This window comes from Otolemur garnettii, unplaced genomic scaffold (genome assembly GCF_000181295.1).
Source record: "Otolemur garnettii isolate 467f Iridium unplaced genomic scaffold, OtoGar3 scaffold00016, whole genome shotgun sequence".
In the NCBI taxonomy this organism is placed as follows: domain Eukaryota; kingdom Metazoa; phylum Chordata; class Mammalia; order Primates; family Galagidae; genus Otolemur; species Otolemur garnettii.
The window spans coordinates 13,011,009-13,028,741 of NW_003852411.1; the positions used below are offsets into that span (position 1 = coordinate 13,011,009).

Genomic DNA, 17,733 nt, shown 5'->3' on the forward strand with positions numbered 1-17,733 from the left:
AAAAAAATGACATAAAGGCTATGTCAACCAGTTTGACAAAAATATTTCAAATTGTTTATGAAAACACCACACTGTACCCCATGATTGCATTAATGTACACAGCCATCATTTAATAAAAAAAATAAAAATAAGTTAAAAAAAGAAAAAGAATCCATGACATTTCTTCAGGGTAACTAGAAAGGAAAATGAGCCTGTGACTATATCCAACGTTGGAGTGCTTTTTATAAAATCATTTCCTTGTTAATACTGGAAGGGAGATAATGGACCAAAAAATTAGTTTTCTATTCTGGTCCATATGTCTATGTCTCTATTTTTTGTGCCAACACCATGCTGTTTTGATTACTGTGGACTTGTAACATAGCCTGAAGTCTGGTAAGGTGATGCCTCCAACCTTGTTTTTATTACTAAGAATAGCCTTAGCTATATGGGGCTTTTTCTGGTTCCATACAAAATGAAGTACTATTTTTTTCAGTTTTTCAAAATATGATGTTGGTATTTTAATGGGGATTGCATTGAATCTGTAGATCACTTTGGGTAGAACAGACATTTTGACAATGTTGATTCTTTCCAGCCAAGAACATGGTATATTGTTTCATTTGTTAGTGTCTTCTGAAATTTCTTTTCTTAGGGTTTCATAATTCTCTTTGAAAAGATCTTTCACCACTTTTGTCAAAAGATGAAACTAGTCTCTACTTGCCATTTCATCTTTGATAAACCAAACAAAAGCATACAGTGGGGGAAAGAATCCCTATTCAACAAATGGTGCTGGGAGAACTGGATATCTACATGTAAAGACTGAAACTCAGCTCATATCTTTCACGCCTTACAAAATTTAACTCAAGATGGATAAGAGACTTAAATCTAAGACACGAAACGATAAATCTTCGAAAAGAGTGTGGGGGAAAACTCCTAATGATGTGGGACTGGGGAAAGATTTTATAACAAAGACTTCAGCAGCCATCACAACAACAAAAATTAACAAATGGGATTTAATTAAACTAAAAAACTTCTGCACAGCTAAGGACACAGCAACCAAAGCAAACAGACAACCTTTAGAATGGGAAAAGATATTTGCAGGTTATCAATCTGACAAAGGGTTAACTATAATACAGAGAACTCAAATTAATCAATAGAAAAAGAGTGAACAATCCCATCTATCTTTAGGCGAGAGATATAAACAGAACCTTCCCTAAAGAAGACAGATGAATGGCTAACAAACATTTGAAAAGATGCTCATCATCCCTGATAATCAGAGAAATGCAAATCAAAACTACCCTGAGGTATCACCTAACCACAATGAAAAAAGCCCACATCACAAAGTCTCAAAGCTGCAGATACTGGCATGGATGCGGAGAGAAGGAAACAGTTTTACACTGCTAGTGGGACTGCAAACTAATACAACATTTTTGGAAGGAAGTATGGAGAATCCTCAAGAACTCAAATTATATCTCCCATTTGATCCTGCAATCCCATCAGTAGGCATCTACCCAGAAGGAGAAAATCCCTTTTATCATAAGGACATTTGCACTAGACTATTTATCACAGCGCAATTTATAATTGCCAAAACATGGAAACAACCAAAACGCCCCCCAATGCAGGAATGGATTAACAAGCTGTGGTATGTGTTAACCATGGAATACTATTCAGCCATTAAAAAGATGGAGACTTTACATCTTTTGTATTAACCTGGATGGAGGTGGAATACCTTAGTAAAGCATCACAAGAATGGAGAAGCAAGAATCCAATGTACTCTATTCTAATATGAAGGCAGTAGATGATCTAATATAAGGGGCAGGAAGGGAAATCAGCAAGTGGGGAGAGGGAAGGAGGGAGAAGGATAGGGGTCATCATGTACGGCACACCTCTTGGGGGCAGGACACGATTACAAGAGGGACTTTACCTAACAAATGCTATCAGTATAACCTAATTCTATGTACCCTCAATGAATCCTAAATAATAAAAATAAAATAAATAAAAATTTCCAAATTAATACAAAATTTAAATCACTCCTATTTCTATGAAAATAATTTTAAGAAAATGAGACAAGCAGTATGATTCATAGTTGTTTTTCAATGTTCAATAAATACTATATTCTTCAAGCTTCTAATATCCCTCTTTGAAATATAATGATATATTGGTATTTTTAGACCTAAAAACTACACATTTGATTCAAAAGAAAACCATACTTCCTTATCCCTTCTTTTGCTCTTTTAACTAAGCTATGTTTTTAATACTGGCAAAAGTGATAATACTAGAGGATACAACAGCTTTGAAGCTAAAAGTTGGTTTTCTTTCACCAACTCTGATTACACTAAGTATGGCAGATTGTTTTAAAAGGTCAAATGGGAAAAAAGAGAAAAGCAGTATTTAATGCATGCCCACTCTGTGCTACACAGAGTAGTGTGCTGATTAATACTTATCCACCAGCTCTCGGTATATGTGTGCAATGTATATGTGTTTATTATAAGTGTTTCTGACCTAAAAAGATGTAAAGCACAAAATTTACAAAGTACAATAAAATATATTTACTCTTTATTGAAATTTTTAGATCGAGTTGAACCTTGCAAAATGATTCATGATGTTGGGAAACTCAGGAGAAGCCAATCTAGGGCTGCGACTGATGGATGAGTGTAGTTCCAACCTGAATGTTTGATATTTTCATTTATCTTAAAGAATAAAAGGAATGTGAAACAACAGACATGCATCATAACTTCACTTCTTCATTAATGACATGAGCAACTGCTTCGCTAAGTTAAGCAATCAAAACATGTCTTCATTTTTTTGTCCCCAATTTAGTGGACAATTGATATAATTTTTAAGCTTAAACTGTTTTACTGGCATTTTCTCCATCAATTTCTTAAATCTAGACAATTAAGAAAACAATAAATCAGACTCTGATTTGTATATACAAATTTCTGTGTTATAAATACTATCAAGACAGATTTCAAGCTACCAACATGACATAAACACAGAGTTGGGAAGGAAAGTGCAATTAGCATACCATTATACAGTATTTCATCAGAGACATAATAGACATAAATAATAATCAATGCAACAAAAGAATTAAGTGATGAGTTTTGAGTATTTATTGCCTCTTTAACATCGTTTATTTAATTATAAGTTTATATTATTTATTTATTTATTTTTGAGACAGTCTCATTATGTCACCCTCAGTAGAGTACTGTGATGTCACAGCTCACCGCAACCTCAAATTCTTGGGCTTAAGTGATTCTCTTGCCTCAGCCTCCCAACTAGCTGGGACTGCAGCCTCCCAAGTAGCTGGTGACTACAGGCGCCCACCACAAAGCCCAGATATTTTGTTGTTATTGTTATTGTAGTAGTCATTGTTGTTTGGCAGGCCTGGGCTGAGTTCGAACCCACCAGTTCCGGTGTATGTGTGTGGAGCCCTAGCCGCTGAACTACAGGCACAAAGCCAATGTAATTTTTTTAATGATGGCTGTGTTTAACAATCAACTCACATGATTTCTGAAAATTTACAACTGGCTCTCATGAGCTGCTAGTACAAGCCAGTTCTAGTACATCTAATTCTTTCACAGACAAAAGAATTAATACTTACCAATGATGTGTGAGGAAACAATAACACTGTGATTCAAGGTGGGGCATGGATGACTAAATATATGCTAATACCAGGCTATTAAAAGTGAAATTGATATCAAACTTTTGACTTATGGATTCATATAAGGTTTTTCTTTGCAAATGTTTAAGTGGAAATCTGTTTTTGTTATGTTCTTTTGACTTCAAAGAATAGACAGTCTAATCATGTTAAATAAGGGAAGGTTTGCCTCACAACATAAAAGCTTTGGTTGGAGAGCTGGGGACCCAACCACAGAAACCTTGACAGAGGTATGCTTCACAGGAATTGGAAAGCCATGGCAACTGAGAAACTGGCCAGCCTCCTATCTCTTATGGCTATAAAGTCTATGTTTTTCTGTGTACATGTGATCTGTTCACTCTCTGCAGTCATCTACATTCTAATTTCACTATTTCTGCCTTACAGAGTTCATTTCAAATCAGAATAATTTTTCCCTATCATTTCCCTATCATTTTTCCCTATCATTTTTAATTAAACAGTAAAAAAGCCTTCCCTATCAACTTATTTTAAGAAACCTCACTAACCAAATTTCAGACAATTTACCATCACTCACTGAAAATCCATTCAGTGAAAAATTATAAGTACTAAACAAACAACAGATAATCCCTACACTTAAGAATATTAAAATCCAACAATTAAAGCAAATTAGAAACTAAATGATACATTCATCAGCAAACTTTTAGTGACTAAGAAGACAAACAGTGCATTACCAACTGAACTGAGAGGTCTGAATAATATGTGCCTTAGAATCAGTTTCCTTTTCCTTCCTGTGCCTTACCATCTTCTGAAAGCCAGTGTAGATAAAACCTAAGATAAAAGCTATTTACAGGTAACTCCATGAGGCTTCATTGTTAAGACTACTATAATTCTTTTTTAAGTATACTAATTTCTAAGTTTTAGGAAATGAGGCAATGAAATTAAATAACATTTTTCTTCCTTGATCAGATTTACCTGATTGTGAATGAAAAAGTATGTTAAGAGAAGGAATATGTTAACAATTTCAAATATTAAATAAGCATGTATTAATTACTAATAAGTAAAAACAAAAGACCACTATCCATCATAAAACAATGATTATTAGGCTTCAATTTGAAATATCAACCATAAAAATCATAAAAGTGATTTCACTGGCGCTATATAAGATAAAAATCATAAAAGTGATTTTACTGGAGCTATATAACAAAAATGTATCTTAAAGCCATAGATATAGATGAACATTCTCATGTTCAAAGTTCACATAAACATTTTACATATAAAACAACAAACTTGTAATTCCTGTACTCATATCCCCAAACCCCAAAAAGAAGGTTTATGAAGACTATCCAAAGAAAAGTATTAATGAATAGCTCAGTTTTAGCAAGATCTAAGGTTATTTTTGCTGGTTGGTTTATCTGAATTCTTGAGCTCAAGTGATCCACCTGCCTCGGCAATTCAATCAAAGAGTTCTTGATTATGTCTTAAAATTGTCTAGAGTGATTTTTCTGACTTTATTCCTTCTCAAAAATTTTATTGCTATGTCAGACATAATCAAGACAATGTGGATAGTGTGGTATTGACAAAGGAACAGATACATATCATGAAACAGAATATAGAGTCCAGAAATAGACCCAAACCGATTTCTTACAAAGTACAAAGGCAATCAAAACAGAAAGGAGAGTCTTTTTAATAAAACATGTCAGGAAAATTGAACATCCAAATCTAAGAAAGTGAACTAGTCTAAACACACACTTCTATAAAAATTAACTCAAAATGGATAACAGAACTATATGAAATGTAAAACAAAAAGTATTTTAGAAGAAAACAAAGGAGAAAATCTTTGTGACCAAGGGCTGGACAAAGAGATCTTAGGCATGACACCAAAATGAAAACTGATAAATTGGACTTAATAAAAATAAAAAATGTTTGCGGTACAAAGGACAATTTCAAAAGAATACAAGCTATAGCCTAAGGGCTATATATAAATGTTTTTACGTCCCAAATCAACAACAGACTTGTATCCAGAATATACGTACTGTAAGGAACTCTCAAAAGTAAACAGTAAGAACACAGAAAACCCAAATTAAAAGAACAAAAGACTAGGAAACACAGATGGTAAAGAAGCACATGAAAAGATGTTCAATACCATGAGCCATTAAAGAAACACAAATAGGCCAGCACTGTGGCTGTAATCCTAGCACTTTTGGAGGCCAAGACACTCAGATTGCTTGGGGTGAGGAGTTCAAGACCAGACTAAGCAAAAGCAAGATCAAGAGCAAGACCCCATCTCCTCTAAAAATAGAAAACTTAGCCAGGCACTGAGGCAAACATCTAATAGTCCCAGGTAGTCGGGAAGCTAAGGTAAGAGGATCGATTCTGAGTTTGCTGCGGGACTATGATAACACCAAGGATCTCAACCCCTGGGTTATAGAATAAGACTCTGTCTCAAAGAAAGAAGAAATGCAAATAAAAGTCAAAGTAACGAAAATATTTTAATGTTAACATTGCAATGATAGTTAATTCAGAATATACTAAAAACCACTGAATTGTACTTTTTTTAAAATTAAATCACAGCTGCATACATTAATGCAATCATAGGGTACAATGTGCTAGTTTGTTTTTTGTTTTGTTTTTTGAGACAGAGCCTCAAACTGTCCCCCTGGGTAGAGTGCTGGGGCATCACAGCTCACAGCAACCTCAAACTCCTGCGCTCAAGCAATTCTCCTGTCTCCACCTCCCAAGTAGCTGGGACTATAGGCACCCGCCACAATGCCCGGCTATTTTTTGGTTATAGTTGTCATTGTTTGGAAGGTCCAGGCTGGATTCAAACCCGCCAGCTCAGGTATATGTGGCTGGCACCTTAGCTGCTTGAACCACAGGTGCCAAGCCACAATGTGCTAGTTTTACATACAATCTGAAGTGCATTCATCAAACTGGTCAACACAGCCTTCACGGCATTTTCTTAGTTATTGTGTTAAGACAGTTATACTCTACACTTAGTAAATTTCACATGTACCCTTATAAGATGCACTGTAGGTGTGGTCCCACCAACTACTCTCCCTCCACCCATCCTCCCCTCCCATCCCTCTCACCCCTTTCCCCTTCTTCTTGGGCTATAATTGGGTTATAGCTTTCATAAGAAAGCTATAAATTGGTTTCATAGTAAGACTGAGTACATTGGATACTCTTTCTTCCATTCTTGAGATACTTTGCTAAGAAGAATATGTTCCAGCTCCATTCATGTAAACATGTAAGAAGTAAAGTCTCCATCTTTCTTTAAGACTGCATAATATTCCATGGTGTACATATATCATAATTTATTGATCCATTCATGGCTCGATGGGCACTTGGGCTTCTTCCATGACTTAGCAATTATGAACTGTGCTGCAATAAACATTCTGGTACATATATCTTTGTTACAATGTGATTTTTGGTCTTCCAGATATATACCTAGTAGAGAAATTGTAGGATCGAATGGCAGTCTATTTGAATTGTACATTTTAAACATGTAACTTTGAAGTAATGTGAATTAGATTTCAATAAAAATTCTTTAAAAATTAAAATTATCATGAGATATCATTTATATACATCAGAATAGCTAAAGTGAAAAACACTAATATCAAGTGTTGGTGAAAATGCAGACCAAATGGAACTCACATGCTGCAGGTAGGAATTCCCCAACCACTCTGGGGAAAAGTTTGGTAGTTTCTTATAAACTTAAACACAATCTTACCAAATAACCCAGTAATCCCACTTCTATCTTGAGAAATACTTGAATACACACAAAAACTTGTACTCAAATGTTTAAACAGCTTTTTTCATAATCACTCAAAACTGAAACAACACAAATATTCTAACAAATGAACAAATTGAAGTATATCCATTACAGGTGAATGGATAAACAAAGTGTGGTATATTCACTATGACAGGATACTTTACTCACCAATAAAAAGTAACAAATTACTGATACAAGCAACAATTTGCATCTGTCTCAGAGGAATTATGCTATATGAGAAGACTAAGTATCAAAAATGTTACATAATGTATTATTCTATTTATAGGACATTTTCTTTTCTTTTTCTTTTTAGACAGAGGTCTCACCATGTCACCCTCAGTAAAGTGCCATGACATCATAGCTCACAGCAACCTCAAACTCCTGGGCCTAAGCAATTCTCTTGCCTCAGCCTCCCAAGTAGCTGGGACCACAGGTACCCACCACAATACCCAGCTATTTTTTTTTTTTTTGCTGCAGTTGTTGTTTGGCAGGCTGGGGCCAGGTTTGAACCCACCAGCCCCACTGTATGTGGCTGGCGTCCTAGCCACTGAGCTACAGGTGCCGAGCCTATGAGATATTTTCAAAAAGACAAAACTATAATATTGAGAAACACATCAGTGGCTAGTGGCTAATGGGGTTATGTGTAGGAGTGTGGACCATAAAGGGATAACTCAAAGAATGTTTGGGGGTGATAAAACTGTATCTTGATTTTGGTAGTGGTTACATAGATTTATGCATGTGTTTAAATTTATAGAACTGTATATCAAATTAAAAGTTACTTTTATGATATGTTGACTTAAAAACTAGAATTTAGAGTCAAGCAATCACACTACAATATCAATTTATATGATTACTATTTCAAGAGGGTATTTCCCAGGAAAATGGGAAATGAAACAAATGGGGCAGAAATAGTTTAAGTCAAATCATTTGTTCTAGAAAATGCTCTATTAGGTATACGAAACTTGAATTTGTCCCAGCCTTACCACCATGTAAGATGTTTTAGTGAGAAATCCAATGTTTACTGCTTATTACCCTTACTTCGATAATATAAGAAAATAGTCTGTTGCATGGCAAGAGTGATGCCATCTTAAAGGAAAATCACCATGAGACTAATGTTTGATCCACACACACCAAGCTGTTCCAGTAAAGTTCTTTGAACAATGTCTATAGCACAGATAATCCCTCATAAAGATGCTTATCTAACCTCCCTAGTGGTCACAAGTTTTAGTAAAAAAGTCTGAAGATGTAACCAGCTGCATATGTTTTCCCTTCAAAGTTTGCTCTATAAAGAAAACTTTCTGGAAGGTGTGGGTGGGGATCCACTGTCACATGATTGCCTGAGATATAGCTTCTGTTCCTAAGTCAGTATTAAATATTTCTTTCTGAGAAACTGGATTTGTCAGCCTCTTTCTTTAGCCTCACTGCACCCTGTCTTTGGGGTAGGTCTGCATATACCAGCTCACCACAGAACACATATTACATCTCATTATCTACTTTTGTTCTCCACTCTCCACACTACACCAGCCTAGTTATTTACAGACAACAGATGTCTCAAAAGTGTTCTTACAGTCTTCACATCTTGTCCCTACTTTGTTGATGTCTCATTCCTATAAAGTCACTTAATACATTATTATATGAAATAACATACATAAAATATTTAGCACAATGCCTGAAATACAGATGGAATTCTGGTATTCCGTCTTTTTGTAACATTAAGAAAACAGTCTTAAAACTGGTGTGAGTACACCTATATTCTAATCCAGGTTTTTTTCCTAACAAACTATAAAACCCAGAGCAAGCCAACTAAATTCTCTGGACTTCCATAATGCTACTTGTTACATTACAATTAGTCATTGTTACTAAAACAATGACTCAGAGCAATGCTTCTCCAAGTCTAATGTGCATATATGAAGATTTGCTCATGCTGACCTTCCAAGGCTACAAACTTTTAAAGGTTTCCTTTAGTCCTCAATATATGAGAGCCGTATTAGGTTCCTACATAAATGAGAATGCCCTCTTACTGTCATTATTTCAGGTATCTTGAACACACCCCACTGTCACTCTACATCTTGGTGCCCACTCTTTCCTCAGCTTGAAAAACTTCCCCAACCTTTTCCTAGCTAATTCAGCAGCCTCCAAGTATCAACTAAAACACTTACACCTTAAAGCAATATTCTCTGACCCTCTCAGATTATGTTAAACTCTTGTCATATTCTTCTACAGCATTCTCTTTCTTCTACAGAGGGCTTACATATTTCTAATGACATATTTAAAATCAGTATGAGGTTTATAGACACAACAAAACAACAGGGCCAAGTGTCTCCTTTGTCCATTATTATATCCCCAACATCTCATACACCACAGATACTCATGACTGATTGCTATGTGGTTAAGGGGTAATAGAGATGCAAAAAGAAGACTGCGTAAACCATTCATGACATGATAAAGTAAAAGAGATGGGAACCGAAATTAGAAGATCTTCAACATCCTTTGAAATGTCTTTATTATAATATGAATTACAAATTTTCAGATAATTAGAATACAATGCAACATATAATGAAACTATTCTGGACATAATTTATTCTTTACTATCTTATTTGGAAGTCTATTTTACAAACAATAGGACTTCAAAGTTATTAAGATCAGTAACCATCATTAAATTATAGATGAAGGGAATAGTTAACGGAGAGTTCAAGTTAAAAGAATGTTAGAGTGATTAGCTTTCACCATTAGATCAATCAATAAAATAATAAATTTAGGCTCTGTGCCTGTAGCTCAAGCGGCTAGGGCACCAGCCACATACACCAGAGCTGGTGGGTTCAAATCCAGCTCGGGCCCGCCAAACAACAATGACAACTATAAGCAAAAAACAGCTGAGGCATTATGGTGGGCACCTACAGTCCCAGCTACTTGGGAGGCTGAGGCAAGAGAATCACTTAAGCCCAAGAGTTTGAGGTTGCTGTGAGCTATGATGCCAGAGCACTCTACCCAGGGTGACAGCTTGAGACTGCCTCAAAATAACAATAATAATAATAAATTTAATGATTATATACAAATCAAATACTTCAACTTTTGTTGTGACAGTATTATTCACTGAGTATACTCAAAACATGCACAAACATGCATTTTTATTCAGAAATAAAAATTCTGAATACTTAATTAAAAACTTAAAGGATCAAGCTCAATCTTGTCCTCCTAAATGAATTAACAGATGTTGCCTGTTACTGTTTGGAATACATGTCATTTCATGGAATTAATTGTTTAGCTAATATTTTCTTTCTTATAAAATCTGGTGTTAATTGGAAATCAGTTTTTTAAGTCTAACCAAGTTAAATGTCTAGAGAAAGTCATAATATAATATTCAAATCTGTTTAAAACTGCTTAAAGACACTATTTGATTAGCCAGTTTTCAAATACACTTGAACTATCAAATACACATTCTGTCTGACAATATGTACTTGTGAAATGAAGTGTGCTTCTGTACTTCAAAAGGCATTATTCAATACAGCCACAATAAAAACATATTAAGATCAGTTCCTGTGAGCAGTCAAGGGAACCAATTTGTATTTCTGTGATTCCTCACTGGCTCAGTCATTATACATAAGGAACTCTACTAATTATGAACATCCAAACAAGATCACAAGATCACAAGATCAACTGGGTAACATAATGACACCCTGTTGCTAAGACAACGAACCCTTTTCAGTATTTTCCTCCTGCAACCCTTTTGCTGCATTTCACAATTCTAACCCCACACAGGTCTTCACACCATCCACCTTAACCCCCTCTTGGTTTCCAAGATTACCACCCACCTGATGAAGACTGAGAAATCTTTTTCTCTTGCTAATCACTTACTGGGTTCCACACTAATACATCATACTGAACATCTACCACTGGCTGTCCCACATGCACTTAAACTTGACATGTCCAAAACTGAATTCAGCAACTTGATAGTGTAATGGTAAGAAACAAAGGCTCCGGAATGAAGACCAGATAGGCTGAAATCCTGGCATGCACCACCAATGCCTGTTAACAAATCTTTCTTGTATTGTACGTAGTACTGAATTATTATTTTTCCCCTGACTGACTGACTTTGATTACCCAGCTATATTATAAACTAATTAAAAAGAAACATGTTTGTATTCTCTTGTAAGAGACTATATATGACTGCTTAAATGATTTTATTAAGAACAAATTTGCTAAGGTTTCACTGAATGTATCTATGTTACCTTTTATTTTAGCACTTTTGTAATCAGTGCATCTGAATTTCTCCTGGCATCTCTTCATTTGAACTGCAAAGTAGCTATAAGTATGGGCTTCAGATTCAGAAAAGGTAGATTGAAATCTTAGCTTTACTACTTAACTGCAATATTCCCCTAGGGAAGCTTTGTACTCTCTGAACCTTAGACCTCTTAACTCTGAAGTGACATACATCAAAATATTATGGTGAGAATTAAATGAGGTAACATGTGAAATATTTAGCATACTACCTGGCATAAAGTATTCAATAAATGTTAGTGGTTCAATCTGTTTCTCATCAGTTAGCAGTTCTCAAAGTCTTGTTCACTAACCTCCATGGGGTCCCTCAGACTTAGAGTGTTCATATAATAATACTAAGACTTCATTTGTCTTTTTTTTTTAACCTCATTTTCTCACGTGAGTTAGTTAAATGGAGTTTTCCAGAGGCTAGCAAAAACAGATGGGAGGATCTACTTTCCTGTTACGCCAGATACAGAAGAGATTTGTAAAAATGTAAAATAATGCCATTCTTTTCTCCATTTGGGGGGAAAGGGAATAGTTATTTTTGTAAAATTAATTTTGTGTTAACATATGGGATTTATTTTTGTTTCAATAAAATAGATTAGTAAATGTTTTAATTTCTAATATGAAAAAGAACAAGAAATAATACAGAGTAACTACGACATAGAATGTCTGAAGAGATTACACTGTTAACAGTCTTTCTGTGTAGCAAAAGGATTTACATGTAACATGTATTTGTAGGCAATTCTGAAGGACATTTAGGCTTTAAGAAGATATGAATGGCTTTTTTTTTTTTTCCGCAACAGGTTTGCTGCCAGAACACAGGTGTTGTGAAAACCACCCATACAATCCAAAATGGGGAAGGAAAAGACTCATATCAACATCATCGTCATTGGACATGTAGATTCAGGCAAGTCCACCACTACTGGACATCTGATCTACAAATGTGGTGGCACTGACAAGAGAACCATTGAAAAATTTGAGAAGAAGGCAGCTGAGATGGGAAAGAGCTCCTTCAAGTGTACCTGGGTCTTGGATAAACTGAAGGCTGAGTGTGAGCGTGGTATCACCATTGATATCTCCCTGTGGAAATTTGAGACCAGCAAATACTATGTGACTATCATTGATGCCCCAGGACACAGAGACTTTATCAAAAACATGATTACAGGCACATCGCAGGCTGACTGTGCTGTCCTGATTGTTGCTGCTGGTGTTGGTGAATTTGAAGCTAGTATCTCAAAGAATGGGCAGACCCGTGAGCATGCCCTTCTGGCTTACACACTGGGTGTGAAGCAACTAATTGTTGGTGTTAGCAAGATGGATTCCACTGAGCTGTCCTACAGCCAGAAGAGATACGAGGAAATCGTTAAAGAAGTCAGCACTTACATTAAGAAAATTGGCTACAACCCTGACACAGTAGCATTTGTGCCAATTTCTGGTTGGAATGGTGACAACATGTTGGAGCCAAGTGCAAACATGCCTTGGTTCAAGGGATGGAAAGTCACCCGGAAGGACGGCAATGCCAGTGGAACCACACTGCTTGAAGCTCTGGATTCCATTCTGCCACCAACTCGTCCAAATGACAAGTCCTTGTGTCTGCCTCTGCAGGATGTCTACAAAATTGATGGTACTGGTCCTGTCCCTGTGGGCCGAGTGGAGACTGGTGCTCTCAAACGTGGCATGTTGTTCACCTTTGCTCCAGTTAATGTTACAAAGGAAGTAAAGTCTGCTGAAATGCACCATGAAGCTTAGAGTGAAGGTCTTCCAGGAAACAATGTGGGCTTCAATGTCAAGAATGTGTCTGTCAAAGATGTTCGTCATGGCAATGTTGCTGGTGATAGCAAAAATGACCCACCAATGGAAACAGCTGGCTTCACTGCTCAGGAGATTATCCTGTACCATCCAGGCCAAATTAATGCTGGCTATGCTCCTGTACTGCATGTCACAGAGCTCACATTGCCTGCAAGTTTGCTGAGCTGAAGGGAAAGATTGACTGCCGCTCTGGAAGATAGCCCAAAATTCCTGAAATCTGGTGATGCCGCCATCATCGATATGGTTCCCAGCAAACCCATGTGTGTTGAGAGCTTCTCAGATTATCCTACTCTAGGTTGTTTTGCTATTCGTGACATGAGACAGACGGTTGCTGTTGGTGTCATCAAAGCAGTGGACAAGAAGGCTGCTGGAGCTGGCAAGGTCACCAAGTCTGCCCAGAAAGCTCAGAAGGCTAAATGAATATTATCTCTAATACCTGACACCCCACTCTTAATCAGAGGTGGAAGAACGGTCTCAGAACTGTTTGTTTCAATTGGCTATTTAAGTTTAATAGTAAAAGACTGGTTAATGATAACAGTGCATCATAAAACCTTCAGAAGGAAAGGAAAATGTTTTGTGGACCATTTGTTTCTTTTTGTGTGGCAGTTTTAAGTTATTAGTTTTTTAAATCAGTACTTTTTAATGGGAACAACATGACCAAAAATCTGTCACAGAATTTTGAGACCCATTAAAACAAAGTTTAATGAGAAAAAAAGAAGATATGAATGATTTAGGAGAAAGTCTCAGGGCAGCCGATATGAATGAAAAAGTAACACTGACTACAGTGGAAGTGAAAAAAGGGAATTGCTTATAATGGGGAGGGGATGGCAAAAAATAGGGTGGGCTGCAACCTGTGACAATGAGAAAGGAGACCATAAACTGATTGATGTTCAGATGTAAAGACTTGAAAGTAACATGTAACTACTAAGAGGAACTCTACCAGAAACAGAGAGTGAGGATCGCTAGGTGATACTTATCCTCAAAGTCAACACTTTTCTAACTTGATTGTCCAGATGTATCACCTAGGATTTTGTTAAAAGGCATATTCTGACTCACTGATTTGGAAAGTGGGGGTTAGGATTCTGCTTTTCTTATAAGCTCCTAGAGGCTACTGAAACTTTCAGCATCACTTAATAAGCCATGTATACACATTAGAGTTGGAGAAGCATTGCTACAAGTCATTGTTTCACAAGAAAGATAGGGAAAACCCAGTAAATTTAGTTGATTTGCTCAGGGTTCCATAGCTTAACCTGGATTAGAATACAAGTGTCCTCACACCAGCCTAGCACATGTTTCCCTAATGTCAGAAAAGAAGAGATGCCAAAATTAGAATTACAGTAATCATGAAATTAATTTCAGGTTCTTGGCTTTATTTTCCAAAACAAAGATTTATAAAGAAACATTTTTGATTAACATGTCTACCAGTAAGTTAGGTAATACTGTATGTACTGAGCCTATGTATTGTATATATCATAAAATAAATATGACATGGATATGGCACCCAAGAAGCTTACTATTTAGAAGTGTTAAGGCCAGATGCAGTGACGTATGCCTGTAATCCCAGGACTTGGGAGGCCAAGGTGGGTGGCTGGCCTGAGCTCACAGGTTCAAGACCAGCCGAAGCCACAGTGAGACCTCGTTTCTAAAAATAACCAGATGTTGTGGCAGGCTTCTGTAGTCCCACCTACTTGGGAGGCTGAGGCAAGAGACTCACTTAAACCCTGGAGTTGGAGAGAGCTATGAGCTATGATACCACAGCACACTACCAAGGGTGACAAAGTGAAACTCTGTCTCAAAAAATAAAAAAAAAATAGAAGAAGTGTTAAGATTTACATGAATAATTTTAAAATAAATTTAAATTTAAATATATTTTATGAGCCCAGAGTACTATGTTAACTGTGCTTAATGGATAAGCTGGCCCTACTTCAATGCCCTGTCAAATGTCACCTCTTGTAGATAGTCTTTGATCTCCTCCCAAACTTGCCTCATGTCAGAATGACACCTTATTACTCTCACAGCCCCTAGTTCTCTTTCGCCTTATAACATGAATCTCAGTGAATTATTAGACACTTAAAGAATCTTCTTCCCTATCAGAATCATAGCTTTCTCTCTTGCTCTCTCTTTTTTTCAAGACGATCCCTCACCTCCAGAAATAGGGACATGTATTAACTAAGTATTAACACATATAGAACAAAACTCACTCTTCTTCATCCTTGTTTACAGAAGAGTAAAACAAAAACTGAGAGAATCTAGAAAGGATTGATAAGCACTAATGATCATACACACTATCCAAAAAGAAAGCGGTTTCAGCCAATGTAATTTAAGATTATAAAATACAAATGTCTCCAGAGGCAAACTAACTGCTTCTCCTAGTAGAAGATGCTAGGAGAAAATACAAATGTCTCCAGAGGCAAACTAACCACTCTTCCCAGTAGAAGACTGCTTCCCTCCTCTAGATGATCCTACAGTGAGTTGCTAATTCAGTATAATAAAAAACAGAAAGAAGAATAGAAAAATTAAGATTGCTTTGGCTGACCAGAGCATAATGGATATAGAACAGAGAAGAGGTTCCAAAAGTACTGAAGATATATAAGAAGACAAAAGGATGAGACTATGTTACCACCAATATCTTTCTGAAAATGACTATATTATGACATCCAGTCTCTAACCAGATAGAAATATGTTCTCCAGAGGCAGGGGCTCTCAAAAAGAAATAAAATGAAAGTAGTTCCTGATGGAAGGAAGAAAGTAAAAATAGTTCTTTATGAGGACTTTGATCAGAGAAAACAACTACCATATATACATAGGTTGACTGAAAGAATTTCATTTGGTACTATTTGATTTGGTGCCTTTTGTGGCAAAAAGGCCTTAGAACAATAACTGGTATACAAACTCTAAAGTTAGCTATGTAATTAACATACATAATAATGTTTTTAAATCCCAAACATACACGCACATGCCAAATTTCATAAGTTTTTTAAGTTGTAAAGTTTTTGTTATGCAATATTGCCAATAGGTACTTTGTGATTTTACCATAATTTTGGAAATATAGAATTATAATATGGAAATCACTTCTCAGTCTTTTGGTTAATATCAAGTGTGGAATATAATATAGAAAGTTTCAACATGTATAAATGCTTCTATGTTTCTACACAGTTTGACTCCATAAAAAACTCTTATCAAACAGAAAGCCAAAACTTGGAAGAGGGGAGTGTTTAGAATTTGCATGCTCTTAAGATTGGAGGATGCAAAAATAGTCTTTAATAATTTTCACTGAGAAAGCTGTATGGTTTATCAAATACAAAATTACAGAAGATACACTTGACACACATAATTATTTGGGTTTTTTTTTTAATTACAAAAAGTGATGATAAAATGAAATGCATTCAAACTAAAGGTCTTGGGGGAAGATACATGATAATAAATCTACTGATCTGTGTAAACATACCACCTGTCCAAAACACACTCGTCTATAAATAATTATTGCTCTTCCCATCCCCAAAATGGAAACATCATTTCAGGAGGAAAGCAAAGCAAGACAGACAACTGTATCAACTTGAAAAACAGTCTTAACTCTTATTTTGGGACTAGCATTCTGATAGTCGAACATTTAGCTTTCTTAGGCAAGACTGTTTCAAAAGAACAGTGAAATCCCAGATTAATAACTGTAACTTATCGGTTAAAAACAAAATGTTCCACATCAGATCATTTTACACCACAGGCCACTATGAAAGGCAATCTCCTTTCTCAACTAATTTCTTCAGTTTCATTTACTCCCTTCTTAAATCAAAGTTCTAAACGAGGTTGAAACATATGAACAAATACATAAATTAACATTTTTAAATGCTTCTAGATTACAGTTTAAACTCTTCCCTAACCTCTTCTGGGTAAATACTCATTGTATACAGCTGACCCTTGAACAATGCAGAGGTTAGGGGCACTAAAATCTACATGTAACTTTTGACTCCACAAAAATTTAACCACTAAGAAGCCTTACCAGTAGCATGAACAGCAACACATATTTTATACATTATATATATTACACATAATATTCTTACAATAAACTAGAGGAAAGTGTTATTAAGAAAATTATCCAAAAAAGAAGTGGATTATCATAAAGGTCTTCATCTTCATCATCTTCATGTCCGTTATGCTAAGGAGGAGGAGGGAGAGTAAAGAGGAAGGGTTGGTCTTGGGGTCTAGCAGTGGCAAAAGTGGAAGAATACATACAAGTAGACCTACATGGTTCAAAACCTGTGTTGTTCAAGAGTCAACTGTATAATAAAATATAGATCCT

General features: G+C 35.9%; 1 protein-coding gene and 1 pseudogene across 2 annotated transcripts in view; one reads left to right on the top strand and one right to left on the bottom strand.

Annotated features, from left to right (window-relative positions):
* The window catches only part of XPR1 (xenotropic and polytropic retrovirus receptor 1), a 219,434-nt gene that overhangs the window by 127,958 nt on the left and 73,743 nt on the right, over positions 1-17,733 (bottom strand). The window lies entirely within an intron of this gene.
* Positions 12,436-14,151, top strand: LOC100957816 (annotated as a pseudogene). The gene has a single exon (XR_153210.2). The product of XR_153210.2 is annotated as an elongation factor 1-alpha 1 pseudogene (transcript).